This window comes from Castor canadensis, chromosome 7 (assembly GCF_047511655.1).
Source record: "Castor canadensis chromosome 7, mCasCan1.hap1v2, whole genome shotgun sequence".
NCBI lineage: Eukaryota > Metazoa > Chordata > Mammalia > Rodentia > Castoridae > Castor > Castor canadensis.
In genome coordinates, this window is record NC_133392.1 from 158,552,456 (window position 1) to 158,567,612 (window position 15,157).

Sequence of the window (15,157 nt, forward strand, 5' to 3'; positions counted from 1 at the left end):
GGACATTCCAGACCTGTCTAGCATCTCCCAGGGGACCAGAGCCACGTGGCTACTAAGGGGCATCGCTGCTCTCTTGATGCTTACATTTTAACAGAGGGACACTAACACAATAAAGATGCTCAATAGCATGTGAGAAGGCCAGAAGTGACAAACATAAACGCAGAACATCTGAGGGGACCAAAAGTGCCACCACATGGTAAATCAGAGTGGTCATTGTAGACATCGCTAATCGTGACATGTTACGCCGTGTATGGAAGCATCACGGGTACCCATGGCTCACTCCTGTAATCCTAGCCACCCAGGAGGCAGAGATCAGGAGGATGGTAGTTTGAAGCCAGACCCAGCAAGTAGTTCCCAAGTCCCTGTCTCGAAAATATCCAGCAAAATAAAAAGCTGGTAGGATAGCTCAAGTGGTAGAGCCCCTCTCCAGCAAGCCCAAGACCCGGAGTTCAAACCCCAGTTCCACCAAAAAAATAAAAATTATTTTAAAAAAGGGAGTTGACTTTTGAATAAAGACTCGAGGACAACAGACTGTTTAAAATTAAAAAAGAGTTTAGAAAAACGTTTTTGTCCCTACTAGAGTTTGAACTCAGGGTCTTGCACTTGCTATGCAGGGGCTCTTCCACACCCCCAGTCTTTTCTTTTTTTCCCAAGGTATTTTTTAGGTAGAGTCTCCTGGTTTTGCCCAGGGTCCAGCCTCAAACCGAATCCTCCTACCTACAGCCTCCCGTGTAACTGGGATGACAGGTGTATGCTACCAATCCCCAGCTTATTGATTGAGATGGGGGTCTCACTGACCTATTCAAAAATAGGTTTCTTGAAAGAGAATTTCCTTGTTAGCAGAAATGTGCTGAAGTAGACCTGAGGCTCCCACTCTAACTGACTGTTTCCCCAGGCTGACTTCAAGCCTCTGTCCTCCCATCTGTATCTCCCAAGTAACTGGGATTATAGAAGTGAGCTACCATGACCAGCCTAGAATTTTTAAAAGGTTAATTAGGAAAAAAAAAAAAAAAAAACTTGTAGAGGGAAAGAAATGTAAGCAAAATAAAATCTGAATCATAGGTTGAGTCAAAACAGTTTGTTTTCCTGCTTGGGATGTGTTCTTTCGAGCTCTAGGCATCCGATGACTCGGTGGGTATGAGACAAATGTCTAATCTCAAGAATAATCTTACAGTACTGATCTCTTCACCCTTTCAGAAACCAAAAAGTGGCTGTCTTTTTTTATTAGCAGAGATTCCCATCTGCCTTGCTATCCCACCCACAAAAAACCAGACTGCATGTGTGACAATACTTAAGGGGGAAATTAAAATTTGTGTAGTAAATAGCAATTTAAAAATAGGTCTTTTGAAAGAGAATTTCCTTGTTAACGGAAGCGCTGCTGAAGTAGACCTGAGGCTCCCGCTCCGATTCCCAAGGCTCTGCCGTCAGTCCTGAGCATCTAAAAATGAAGTTTCCTTTCTCTGCTCTTTATTTGTGAGGAAAAAGGGCTCTGGGATTATTTTCATTTTAATTTGAATTGTGCAAAGCCCAGCCTCCAGACTTGTGCAAAGATTTCTCAAAGCACAGTTTCCTGCGGTGACAAAAGGTGTCTTTTTCCTCTTGTCACACATAATCACGCACAGATAAAGACAATTTGCTCTTTTGCCTCGTGTTAGGCTATTTCCTTTTGCCCACTGACGAACGTTTTCTAGGGCAGGTTGGAGTTCATCATTCAGCAACCTGAGATTTTTCAGGCCAGCCAGAGCTGAGGTTAGAAACAGCAAAACCCACAGCTCCTCTTCCGACAGAAGACCTCGCACGGAGCAGACCACCTTAGAAAGAGCAGTGTGTAGCATTGCACCTCCATCTGGATTCTCTGGCCCCCCAAATGCTTTTCCTCTTCGCCACGACTTCTCACCATCGAGTATAAGCAGGACTCCTTGGCTCAGCTTAGAATGTTCTTGGGTCTTTTTTTTCTTTTTGGCAATACTTGGGTTTGAAATCAGGGCCTACACCTTGAGCCACTCCACCAGCCCCTTTTTTTTTTTATGGATTTTTTCAAGATAGGGTTTTGAGAACTATTTGCCCAGGCTGGCTTCTAACCACGATCCTCCTACTCTCTGCTCCTGAATAGCTAGGCTTACAGGCATGAGCCACCAGCTCCCTTGTGGGTCTTTTGAGGGTCCTGCTGTAAAACCCTGAGGTTTCCCTTGCATTCCAGCAGCCCTAAGCCTGAGGGTCAATTCCCCACTATGTATCTTCAAGTGACCTATTCTTCAAGTGACATGTTCTTTCCACCAGGGTGGCATCTTAATTGGCCACTTGTGTGTAGCCGAGCTCATCCAACCTGTGCTCTAAAAAAAAAATGGGTCACTTGCCCTTCTTGCAGCTGGAGGTTCAAGACCACAAGACAGAATGTGTTTCCCAGTGCACACCCAGGAGCAGCAGGCTGGGAGCAGCTAATACTTTTAGAAGGGCCAGCCAGGGTGCTAGAACAAATGGCAAGGGATATTTGTTGCAAAGAGGCTCCAGAAATAATGTAAAATTGTTCCATCCTTTTAAAAATGGAAAATGCCTTGGCAGGGTGATATATTATTTGCCCGGCTGCATTTTCACTCCGTCTCCGTCAAGGCTTGCAAAGCACTGGCACTTCTGCCTCCTCGAGCGCAGCTCGGCGGAACTGGACCACATCTAATGCCTGCTCAATGCAAATGAAGATTGAAACTGTTGCTTCCTTGATGTGTGTGACGAAATGCTCAAAGGGGATCTTTTCCTTTCCTCCCTCCAGTGGATGGAGCCTCTTTAAAAATACCTGTTGGTGCCCTCTTGCCAATGGCAATTGAAGTCATTCCTGCCTGGGGACAGAGGCCGGGAACCATCATGATGAATGGCTTTCCCAGCAAGAATACCCTTTCTGTGTCTGCAATGATGGCTAAGGTTCTGGAGGGAATTAAGAAGCAGGAAAGGCACGTTAATGATGGGATCTGCAGTGAGCCACTCAGGCTTGCCTGAAAAAGTCCGAAGAGCCCATTCTGAAAGCGAGGCTGGGGAGTCATGGCTGGGACACACAGGGGCTCTTCCAGCTCTTTTCCCAGTGGTGTGCGGAGCCTAGTAGCTGGGGGATGGGGGCAGCTGTCCACCCTCGCCCTCCCTGCCAAGAGGGGAAACGGTCCTAACAGGGCTCATCTGTGAAGCTGAGAAGTCTCTGGAAACACATGCAAGGAAATCAATAGCTCTGAGCACCGACAGAGCCTCGAGCGTCCAAATTGGCTATGCTGGGCGCTTGGAGCCACATCCATAATGACAGGAAGCAAGGCTCCACTCCACCTCAGTGACTTCTCCTTGGATGCCCACGTTAAACAAGCAACCTGCAAGGGAAGCTTCTATTTAAACGCAAAAAAAAAAAAAAAAAAACACCAAAACATTTGAAACCATCAATAAATTCTAATGCAGGCCATTAATTTATTTTTAATGTATCTTCTATCTCCTTTTTTCCTGGTGAATATTTGCAGTATCTCTCTCGGGGAGAACCTAGGAGAACAGGTCATGTTGGAGGTAGGTCATTAAACGACAGCTCCATGACAGCAGGAATGTCGTCTGTCACTGACATGTGCATGTGCCTAGATAGGACAGACACACGATGACATGCAGTAAAGAATGAAGGAAGTCGGACGCCGGTGGCTCCCGCCTGTAAGCCGGGTTACTTGGGAGGCAGAGATCGGGAGGATTGTAGTTCAAGGTCAGCCCTGGCAAATAGTTCTCAAGACTACATATTAACCAATAGCTGGGCACTGTAGAGCACGCTTGTCATCCCAGCTACTTCAGGAAGCATAAATAGGAGGATCATGGTCTAGGCTGGTCAGGGCATACATGCGAGACCCGATCTTAAAAATAACAAGAAGTGTCATTAAAGTGACAGAGCATCTGGAGTTCAAACCCCGGTAATGCAAAAAAAAAAAGTGGAAGGAAGGAAGGAAGGATGGATGGATGGATGGATGGACGGATGGATGGATGGACGGATGGAAGGACGGATGGGTGGACAGGTGGATGGGTGGACAGGTGGATGGGTAGACAGGTGGACAGGTGGACGGAAGGATGGGTGGATGGGTGGATGGATGGATGGGTGGACAGGTGGATGGATGGAAGGATGGGTGGATGATGGATGGATGGATGGGTGAACAGATGGATGGATGGAAGGGTGGATGGGTGGATGGATGGATGGATGGGTGGGTGGACGGATGGATGGATGGGTGGACGGGTGGACGGATGGACGGATGAGTGGACGGATGGACGGATGGATGCCTAGTCCAGCTCCATCCAAAGGAAGCAGGATGCTGAGGGGGCAGGGGATTCATGGATGCATGGATGGAGACTGCATCAGTTCACTCTGGCTGCCATACAAAATACCACAGGCTAGAGATTTAAACAGACATTAATTTCCTCATAGTCCTGAAGGCTGGAAGTCCAAGATCAAGGTGCTGGCAGGTTTGGTTTCTCCTGGGATCTCTCTTCTTGGCTGGCAGGCAGCCACTTATAGCTGTGTCCTCCCATGGTCTGACCTGTGCACATGCATCCCTGGTGTCTCATTCTCTTCTCACAGGGACACCAGGCAGACAGGATTAGGGCTCAACCTAATGGTCTCATTATCTCTTTCAAAACCTTGCTTCCAAATAAGGTCACATTCTGAGACATTAGAGGTTAGGGTTTCACAATATGAACTTCAGGGGACACAATTCAGCCTATCACAGATATGAACTGTTCTCACACTAAAATCCAGCACTTTGGTGCTTTTTTGAAACAAAACAGCACTAGTGCCATTCCTGCTGTGTGAGCAAAGACTACATCATCTGGGTCTTTCATCCTACACTGGCAAAGGGAAAAGAAGTGCCCTTCGGTGTAAGCCCTGCTGCAGTTTGTCTTTTAAGAGCTGGGTTTCTATCTTCTGTAGTTTGCATATATGGCTGTGGCATATCTGAATCATACCCTCAGAGACACAGTGACAAGTTATTAGGACAGAACAGGGGTGCCAGGTGCCCACTAGGCTGCTTCCTCACAGTCTGTGTCACCTGGGGCAGGTCACTCCACATCACTGAGTGCCAGGCCTTTCATCTTTAGAAGGGGATAATAATTCCTGTCCTGCCTTCCTCCCAATGACACTGCAGCATCTCTACAGGGTGGTATGTCCAGCCTCTCTAAATGGGGTACAGGCGCCTGTAGAAGTGGTACATCTCAAGATAAACCAGGTGCATCTGCCTGGAGCCTCATATTAAAATATGATTTTTATATTAAAATCAGTACAAATGCACTAGGACATGGAATGGAAAGTTGGCAAGGCATACAAATAAAATGGAAGAGTTCAACTCATTGCGTCCCTGCTATAATCTGTGTGTGTCTGCCATCCCCAGCACCGGGGAGAGAAGTCCAAGCAATGCTGGCTATGCATACAAAGATGTATGAGGCTGCTCTCCATGAACTGATGGGGACAATTGCTGAGATAAATGACAAAGTGGAAAGCTCCAGGTGAGAACAAGGTGGTGCCATTTGTTCTTATAAAGCCAGGGAAGCCAGACATGGTGGCCCACACTAGTAATCCCAGCACTCAGAAGGTGGACACAGGAAGATCGTGAGTTCAAGGATAGCCTGGGCTATATAGTGAGATCTTGTTGCAAACAAGATGAAAACAAAATGGAGCCGGGCACCAGTGGCTCACACCTGTGATACTAGTTACTCAGGAAGCAGAGATCAGGAGGATCATGGTTTGAAGCCAGCCTGGGCAAATCGTTCCAGAGACCCTATCAAAAATCCCAACACAAAAAAGGGTTGGCAGAGTGGCTCAAGTGTTAGAGTACCTGCCTAGCAAGTGTGAGGCCCTGAGTACCCCCGTACTGAGGAGAAAAAGGAAAGTAGAAAGAAGGAGGAGAAGGAGGAGGAGGAGGAAGAGGAGGAGGAGAAGGAAGAAGAAAGAAGAAGAAAGAGAAGAAGAAGAAGAAGAAGAAGAAGAAGAAGAAGAAGAAGAAGAAGAAGAAGAAGAAGAAAGGAAGGAAGAAGAAAGAAGAAAGAGAAGAAGAAGAAGAAGAAGAAGAAGAAGAAGAAGAAGAAGAAGAAGAAAGAAAGAAAGAAAGGAAGAAGAAAGAAGAAAGAGAAGAAGAAGAAGAAGAAGAAGAAGAAGAAGAAGAAGAAGAAGAAGAAGAAAGAAAGAAAGAAAGAAAGAAGAAAGAAGAAAGAGAAGAAGAAGAAGAAGAAGAAGAAGAAGAAAGGAAGGAAGAAGAAAGAGAAGAAGAAGAAGAAGAAGAAAGGAAGAAGAAAGAAGAAGAAAAAGAAGAAGAAGAAGAAAGGAAGAAGAAAAAGAAGAAGAAGAAGGAAGAAGAAGAAGAAAGAAGAAGAAGAAGGAGGAGGAGGAGGAGGAGGAAGAGGAAGAAGAGGAAGAAGAGGAAGAAGGAAGAAGAAGGAAGAAGAAGAAGAATTGCTTCCCTACCATTTCTACCTACCTGGAGGGGAGAGGGGAGCATCAGGTCACACATCCTCTGAGAGTCTCCGGACAAAACAAACGACACTTAATCATGAGAACTGAGCTCTAAGACAAAAGAAGAATCATAATAATTTGTATAATTTCTGTGATGCACACACATACCATAAACTCAGGTACTGCGTGATCGTGGATGAGTAACGGTGTGCTGTCTACTGGCTCATTCACCTACACAGATTGGATGCAGGCGCTAACAGTAAGCAACTATGCTAAGACCTGATACAGAAGGAAATAAACATTAAAAATAAAGTTGCCCCAGCCTCATGCAATGTATTCCAGTGATAGAGAAGTAAACGAGATTACAACTCAGTAAGAAGCTCGGGGTGAGGAGCCAAGGGTACCAAGGGGCCTGGCACAGACTTAGCTGCACAGTAGATTTGGTGAGGCTGGCTCAGAGCTGTGTGACCTTGAGCAAGGTACTTCCCAAAACGCTCAGTTTCCTCAACAGCAATATGGGACTAAACATAGAAGCTACCTGGTAGGATTGGTGAGAGTGCTGACTGATGGATCAGTCACAGCCGGGCATGGTGGTGCATCCCTGTAATTCCAACATCTGGAGGATGAGGTAGGAGGATCACAAGTTCAAGACCAGCTTGAGCTACATATCTAGACCCTGTCTCAAAGAAAGTGAAAAAAGGATCAATGACAAACACTTATCACTCATCCCCCCATACCTGACACAATATCAGCTCTTTTTTTTAATAATCTATGTTATATATTAGGTGATATGTAATTTATATAGAGGTTATTCATAGGGTTGGTTTTTTTGCAGCCCGCACCTTGAGCTACTCCACTAGTCCTTTTTTGTGATGGGTGTTTTCAAGATAGGGTCTCAAAAACTACTTGCCTGGGCTGGCCTTGAACCTCGATCCTACTGATCTCTGCCTCCTGAGTAGCTAGGATTACAGGCATGGGCCACCAGCATCCAGCTTCATACGGATATTTTTGTATGTATGTGCTGGGGATGGGACGCGAGGCCTTCCACATGCTACCCAAGTGATCTTCCCCTGAGCTACATTCCCAGGTCCTATTTGTACATTTTAAGACACCATATTGGTCAGCTTTTCATTACTATAATGAAACACCTTAGGCAGGATGCATGATAAGGAAAAGAGGGCTATTTTGGCTCATGGTTTTGGAGTACAAGGTTGAGGGGTTGCAGGTCATGCTGGCCCTCTTGCTGGCAGACCCACAGGGGCACAGGACATCACATGGCAAGAGACAGGAGTGCTTCTCTGTGTGAGGCTTTGTCAGGTATTTTTAACTTCTGTGTATAGTGGCTGGTTGGAACAGAGCTCAGGAAAAGGGTCTGGGTAGGGGATCCAAACTTGAGAATCCCCATCATTCGGGTGGAAGGTGAAGTCAGCTCTCGATGAAGCTTCAGTAGACGGCGTCTGCAGTCTGCAGCAGAGTGGCCCCTGGAGCCACAGCTCTGGGTACCGCAAATGCTGATGAGGTGGCTAGAGACTGAAAACAAAATCAAAAAAGTAGAAAAGAAAAGCTGGGGAAGGTGGAGGAAAGCAATTCAGGGAGGTAGGAGGGGTCAGAGTACCGGGGTTAAACTCAAGCAAGCCCCCTACCACTTGAGATACGTACGCCCCCTTTTCAGTTCTTTTTAGTTTGTTTTGCAAATAGAGTCTGAAAAATATAGACATTTTTGTGCAGGCCAGTGGACTGTGGTCTTCCTACCTCTGTCTCTCAATTAGCAGGGATTACAGGTATGCATGATGTGTGTGGCTGAAAGAAGAGCATGGTTTTTCTTTTCTTTTCTTTTCAGTACTGGGGTTTAAATTCAGGATCATCACCTTGAGCCACTCCACCATCCCTTTTTGTGTTAGGTATTTTCAAGATAGGGTCTCTCAAACTATTTGTACAGGCTGGCTTCGAAGCACGACACTCCTTGAGTAGCTAGGATTACAGGCGTGAGCCACCAGCACCCGGCTGGAAAGAAGAGTTTAGAGAAGGAGTGTTCATAGAATTATCACCTCAGAAAATTTAACTTACAGCCACTTCATACCCACAAGGATGACTATTATCAAAAAGAAAGTAACTGCAGGGCTGGCAGAGTAGCTCAAGTGGTAGAGCGCCTGTCTTGAAAGTGTAAGGCTCTGAGTTCAAACACCCTAAAAAAAAAAAAAAAAGAAGTACAACTAAATAATGAGTGCTGGAAAGGATACAGAGGATCTGAGCATTGCTGGTGAGAAAGGACAACAGTGCTGCTGTGGATGGCAGATGACAGTCTGGCCATTCTTTTAACAATTTAACAGAGAACCCACACGAACCCTCAATTCCACTTCTGGGTATCACCCCAAGGGATTGAAAACAGGGTCTCACCTAAAAAACTAGCTAGCATTTGTTGCCCTTAACGCAGAGAAACTAAAGCAGATACCTTAAAGCAACTGAGGCCAATAGAAGGGGACCAGGAACTAGAGAAAAGGTGAGATCAAAAAGAATTAACCTAGAAGGTAACACCCATGCACAGGAAATCAATGTGAGTCAATGCCCTGTATAGCTATCCTTATCTCAACCAGCAAAAACCCTTGTTCCTTCCTATTATTGCTTATACTCTCCTACAACAAAATTAGAGATAAGGGCAAAATAGTTTCTGCTGGGTATTGGGGGGGGAGAGGGAGGGGGCGGAGTGGGTGGTAAGGGAGGGGGTGGGGGCAGGGGGGAGAAATGAACCAAGCCTTGTATGCACATATGAATAATAAAAGAAAAATGAAAAAAAAAAAAAAAGAAAACGGTCTCATTCACAGTTACCAAAAGGTGGAATCAAACAGTGCCCATGAATGGACCAAGGGGTAGAGAAAATGTGGTCTACACACACATGTATTACATTCCACGTGGGAAGGAATGAAATTCTGATGTGCCCCAGCATGGGTGAAAGTTGTGACAGGAGTCAGCCACAAAGGACAACTAGTGAGTGTATGATCCCACTGACATGAGGTACTTGAAGGAGTCACAAGAAAGAAAGGGTGGCGGTTACTAAGGGCTTGGGGGGCTGGGAGAAGAGTTTCAATTTGGGAAGAGGAAGAGGCTTTGGGGATAGACAGCAGTGACATTTGAACTTCAGTGTAATCAATGGCACCAAACCAGTACACGTAAAAGTGATTGAAAAGGTAAATTTTCCGTTATGTATCTTATAGCACAATTTTTAAGACATCAAGTTAGAGAACAGATATGAACGCAATCGGAGTTACTGGGGATTTTGGTAAATGGTTCTGTGGAAATAAAAGGGCAGGAGCTGAACCTCAAGGGGCCGAGGAACCACTGGGAAGGAAGGAAGTGAAGCCCTGGTGTAGAAACCACGGAAGTGATGGGATGAGAAAGGTGTGGAGGATAGAGGCAAAGCAAGGGTTTTCCTTTTGTGTTGCTGGTAAGACAGAGTCTCACTGTGTAGCTCAAGCTGGCCTGGAACTTTCCATCCTGCCTCAGCGTCTCAGGTGCTGGGATTGCAGTCACAAGCCACCATACCTGGCTTTGTTTTCAAGGACGGCAGGCAGGCACATGGTTCTGTTTATAGGCTGAATGGAAAGAGGTTTTAATTAGGTGTTTGTTTTATGTTTCAGAATCAAAGCTTTTGCCCCTTCTTACAAATGAGATCACATATGCCGGCTTGATTTCTGTCTTTCTTGGGGAGACTCTAGGAATTTAGTGATTGGGAGAACTCTTTTTGGGAGGGAACTTACAGTAAAGAAATAATATAGTTAGTTTGTTCAGGATCTCCTAAATTTGCTCAATCATTAAAGTGACCTAAAGCCCTTGAAAAAATAGAGATTCCAGCACTCTGGGCCAAGTCTTATATCTGAACCTCCAGGCACCTACCAGAGGACAGGCCCTGGGGTACAACCAGATGGAAACTCCTGCCCTCTTGGGTTTTCTCACCTTCTCACGATGGGGGGTAGATAGTAAAGTTTAAAAGCATACATGCCAAAACCGGGCATGGTGGCTCACACCTGTAATCCTAGCTACCAGGGAGGCAGAGATCAGGAGGATCATGGTTCAAAGTCAGCCCAGGCAATGGAGGGGGAGGGGTTATTCATCAAAGGGGTCATACTGATGTGATCTGACATAGATCTGAAATCTCCAATTGGGCCACAGTGTAGAGCATAGACAGTTGCAAGGAGAGGTGAGGTGACCGAGGGAAAAGGGGAAAAGGCCAGTTATGGAACAAGTGTAGAATCCAGGCAGGCGGTGGCACTGGGGTGCCCCAGAGTGGGATCAGTGGGGTGGTGGATCAATTATGAATGCAGAGCAGTCAGGAATTGTCAGTACATGGATGTGGAGTGCAAGAGAGAGAGAGGAGAGAGAGAGAGAGAGAGAGAGAGAGAGAGAGAGAGAGAGAGAGGAACCAAGACCAACTCCAAGATAGGGAGGCAACCAGGCACCAGTGGCTCATACATGTAATCCTAGCTACTTGGGAAGCTGAGATCAGAAGATTGCAACCCAGGCAAATAGCTCACGATACCCCATCTCCAAAATAATCAGAACAAAATGGACTGAAAGTATGACTCAAGTAGTAGAGCCCTCAGTAAAGCCCTGAGTTCAAACTCCAATCCCACCAAAAAAAAAAAAAAAAAAAAAAAAGCCAGGAAGGCATGTTTGCAGGGGAAGACTAAACCCACTTTCAGTGGCTGCCTGGTCCCCTGGAGCAGCTCTCTCCTAGGAGACAAAAAACACTTCTTTTGCCTGTGCTCAGAAAAACACGAACTTGGAATTTCTCTCCTATGTCACAGGCTCACAATCAAGCGTTTACTTCTTATTTATCCAGCTGTTGGTAGATCAAGGATACACCTGGTGTTAGGGTTTGGCTCTGAAAGGCCCCTGAAGGCCACGTGCTAAAGGCTAGGTTGCCACCTGATGGCATTATTAGGAGGGGTGGACGCAGCAGAGGTGGGCCTCCTGAGGAAGTGGGTCACTGGGGCTGTTCTGGAAGCTGAGTCTTGTCCCTGGCCCCTCTGCCACTCTCTCTCCCCCCTCCCCTGCTTCCTAACAACCAAGGGGGGAACAGCTTTGCTCTTCCACACGTTCACTGCCATGATGTTCGGTGTTACCATGGCCTAAAAGCAACGGAGCCAGCAGACTGTGGAGTGAAACCTCTGAGGCAAAATAAACATTTCCTCCTTTACATTGGTTTCCTCAGGCATTTTGTCACAGAGACAGAACACTGACTGCCACATCTGTGAATGGTAATGATTGGGCGGCCAGTGACTTCTATTAGAGACTAAAATGCACCCAAAACATGGTCCTCTCCATCCTCAGTTAGCAGCGTTCACATCAAGGTAGGTGGCTTAGGTGCCCGAGGGGAGAATCAGGGGCTCGTTTTAGGGTTGGTTTCTTCTTTTTCTTGGGTTTTCAAATATGAGCAGTTCTATAAATACCTGCCTACCTTCAGAAGGTTGAGAAATCATAGGCTTCCGTAAGTGAGTACTGCACACTCTTTAGCAGGAGATGCCACAGGCTTGTCTCCCGGAACTTGTTAGACATGCAGATTCTGGAGTCTTGCTTGAGCCCTAAAGAAGGAGAAATGCCTGGAGAGGGGCCATCAGTGGTCCCCGCTCTGCCGATGACCCCGCTCTGCAGATGACACTGCCATATGCTTCATTAGAGCTGAGAGTCACCAGACCTGGTTCTCAGCTTCCCTTCCAATCTTTACCATTGGGAGAGATGAACACTAGACAGCTGCACGGTGGGATGGGAAGGGAGCTTCTCGACACCTTGTCTAGAGCTTCCTTAATTTAAAAAATTGGCCGTGTTGCACACTGGATCAAAACCTGTGAAGGTGAAAAAGACAAGAAACCCGTCAGTTCCAACAAAGGCTTTCAAAGTCCTTTGAAACTTCTTCATGCAGGGGAATCCTGAAGGTGATTAACATAAACAGCCCAATGAAAAATAACTTGTGTAGAATGCTCCAGAAAATGCACTACTTAAAGGAAATACACTTAGAAGTTATAAATATGCTGTCTTTATCATGGGCTCTTTTTTTTTGGTACTGGGATTTGAACTCAGGACCCCACACTTTCTAGAGAGGAGCTCTACCACTTGGGCCACTCCGCTGGCCCTTTTTTGCATTGGTTATTTTAGAGATAGGCTCTGGCTTTACACCTGGGGCTGGCCAGGACCTCGTTCCTTCTATTTATACTTCCCACATAGCCAGGATGACACATGCACACCATCACAACCAGCTTCTTTCTGTTGAGATGGGATCTCAAGAACTGGAGCCACAATCCTCCTGATCTCGGCCTCCTCCACGGTGGGGATGACACAGGGGTGCACACCACCGCACCCACTCATAGATTGGGTGTAGCCAGGAACACAGGCGTGAGGCACCTCACCTCACCTCAGTGACTCCTTCTTAAACTAGATCTCCGCGCTGTGTAGTTCTAATTTTCACTCTTGATAATAGAGGTAGAGGTGACAAAATTGGTTTTGTTTATTTCACATGCACACACAAAAGCAGGGAGCGTGCCATGGCCGGCATCATATGTGCACTTGCTCTGGCCAGCATCCCAAACCAGCTGACTTACACAGCCTCTGATGGCTCCATGGCAATACTGAAGCTCGTTTCCTCTCATACAAAGTTGCTCTGTAGAGGAAAACCTCGGCAAAGATGCCAAGTGTTTTTGTTTTTTAAGCACTAGTCAAATACGAGGCTGGCTCTTTCAATGTTTGTGTGTCTGAGATAAAAACCAACTGTTCTTTTGGCGTGACATCTTTTAAAGTATCCATGATGCTTCTTTCTAAATAGGCTGTGGAGGAAACCCTTCTCAAAGGCAGTCCACCTGACAGCTTGAGATGCATAAAAACCCAACCCTCTTTCTTATTGTAATAAAAGTTTTTGAGTCATTACCATGATCCAGCTGTATACTTACTAAGATGCTACCACGATCACCAAATGCAAAGTGCCTTCCTCCAGTCCCATGGGCTGGAGGTCTATCCATCTAATGTGGCCGTCTTCCCACTCCTTGATCTGTTCCTACAAATTGAAGGGAAGCAGCAACGACCAGGAATTTCCTATGAGCAGTGAGCGCTGAGTCAGTCCTGACCAAGCATTTCAGGTTGTCTCACAGGCCCGAGGAGACAGGTCCCTTGTGACTTCCCACGGTCCAGAGCTGGAGACCTGCATGGGAAGGGGAAAGTGCTTGGCCGGGTGAGTGTGGAGTCCATGTCAAGGGCAGGGAGAGAGAGTTCCCTCAAGTTCTACGCACTTTCTCTGGAGTCGCAGTGACAGGCCCTGGACAGGGGACGACAATGCCTGCCTCAAAGATCTCGCATCTGGGGACAAACCCCAGATGGCACAGGGCAGAGAAGAGGGCCTCAGGTCTGAAGACAATGAGACTCAGCCAGGTGCTGGTGGCTCATGCCTATAATCCTAGCTACTCATGAGGCAGAGATCAGGAGGATTGTGGTTCAAAGCCAGCCTGGGCAAATAGTTCTTGAGATCCTTTCTTGAAAATACCCAACACAAAAAAGGGCTGATGGAGTGGCTCAAGTTGTAGATCATCTGCCTAGCAAGCATGAGGTGCTGAGTTCAAACCCCAGTAATGCCAAAAATAAATAAATAAAAGAAGAGCAAAGAGACTCTGCCCCACCAATGACACCCTAGAGCCTCTATCTACCACATTCTCCCTCCCCAGTGGCTGGCTTTGTGGGCACCAAAACTAGAGCCAGGACTTCAGGGGCAAAAGCCAGGCAGCCAGGGTACAGCAGAGGCACCCACCCTGCACGTGCACAGCCTCAAGAAGCAGCGCCTCCTTCCAGCTTGCCTCTGGGACCCTGCACTTGGCTCCCTGCAACCAGGCCTCCACAGAAACACAATTAAATGCTACAGAGGGCTAGCGAACAAGAGCTGGGATCCTCGTGCCATGTTCATGACAGCAGGATTACGCCACTACCGAGCCTAATTCTCCAGACCATCCCAGTCAGCAGTAAATTGCACAACAGGGGAAAGGAAATCGGAGAGAGGAGGCAAGGGAGCTTGTCTCTAAACTCCTATTTGGCAGTCGATACCATGGAATCAGCAGAAACTCCTCAACTTCCTTCGCTGCGGTTTCCAACTTGACTTTGTCATTAGGGAGCATTCAAGGAAAGACACTAGACAACTACCCGGGCCTGGATTCCTCTGCCAATGTCAGATGGGGGCAAATGGGCAACTCACACAGCTTCTGGGAGCTTTGTTTTCCCCATCTAAAATTGCTTGTGAGCTAGGTGAAGTGGCACGTGCCTGTAATCCCTGCTACTTGAGTGGCGAAGGAAGGAGGATCATGAGTTTGAGGCTAGCCTGGGCAACACAGCAAGACCCTGTCTCAAAAAAACAAATGACAAAAAATAAGTATATAATCCCCATTGCTGTTTTCTCTTTATCCTCTACAACTGTTGCACCTCCCTTTGTATCTATCCATTCATTTTCTTTTCTTTTTTCCTCTTTGGCGTACTGGGGTTTGAACTCAGGGCCCTGTGCTTGCTAGGCAGGCACCCTACCACTTGAGCCACTCCACCAGCCCTTTTCACTCTTAGATTACTTTTCAGATAAGATCTTGATTTTTTTTGCTCAAGTTAGTCTTGGATCTTGATCCTCTTACCTCTGCTTCCCAAGTAGCTGGGATTACAGACATGAACCACCATGCCTGGCAACTCATTTTCATTTTA

The 15,157-nt window shown here is 46.6% G+C and overlaps 1 long non-coding RNA gene across 1 annotated transcript; it reads right to left on the reverse strand.

Moving 5' to 3' along the window:
- Positions 1-3,472: 3,472 nt before the first annotated feature.
- LOC141425048 (uncharacterized) lies at positions 3,473-8,932 on the reverse strand. Its single transcript, XR_012450141.1, has 3 exons — positions 6,611-8,932; positions 6,468-6,511; positions 3,473-3,599 (listed from the first exon to the last, which is right to left on the reverse strand). It is a non-coding gene; the product is annotated as an uncharacterized lncRNA (long non-coding RNA).
- Positions 8,933-15,157: the final 6,225 nt, after the last annotated feature.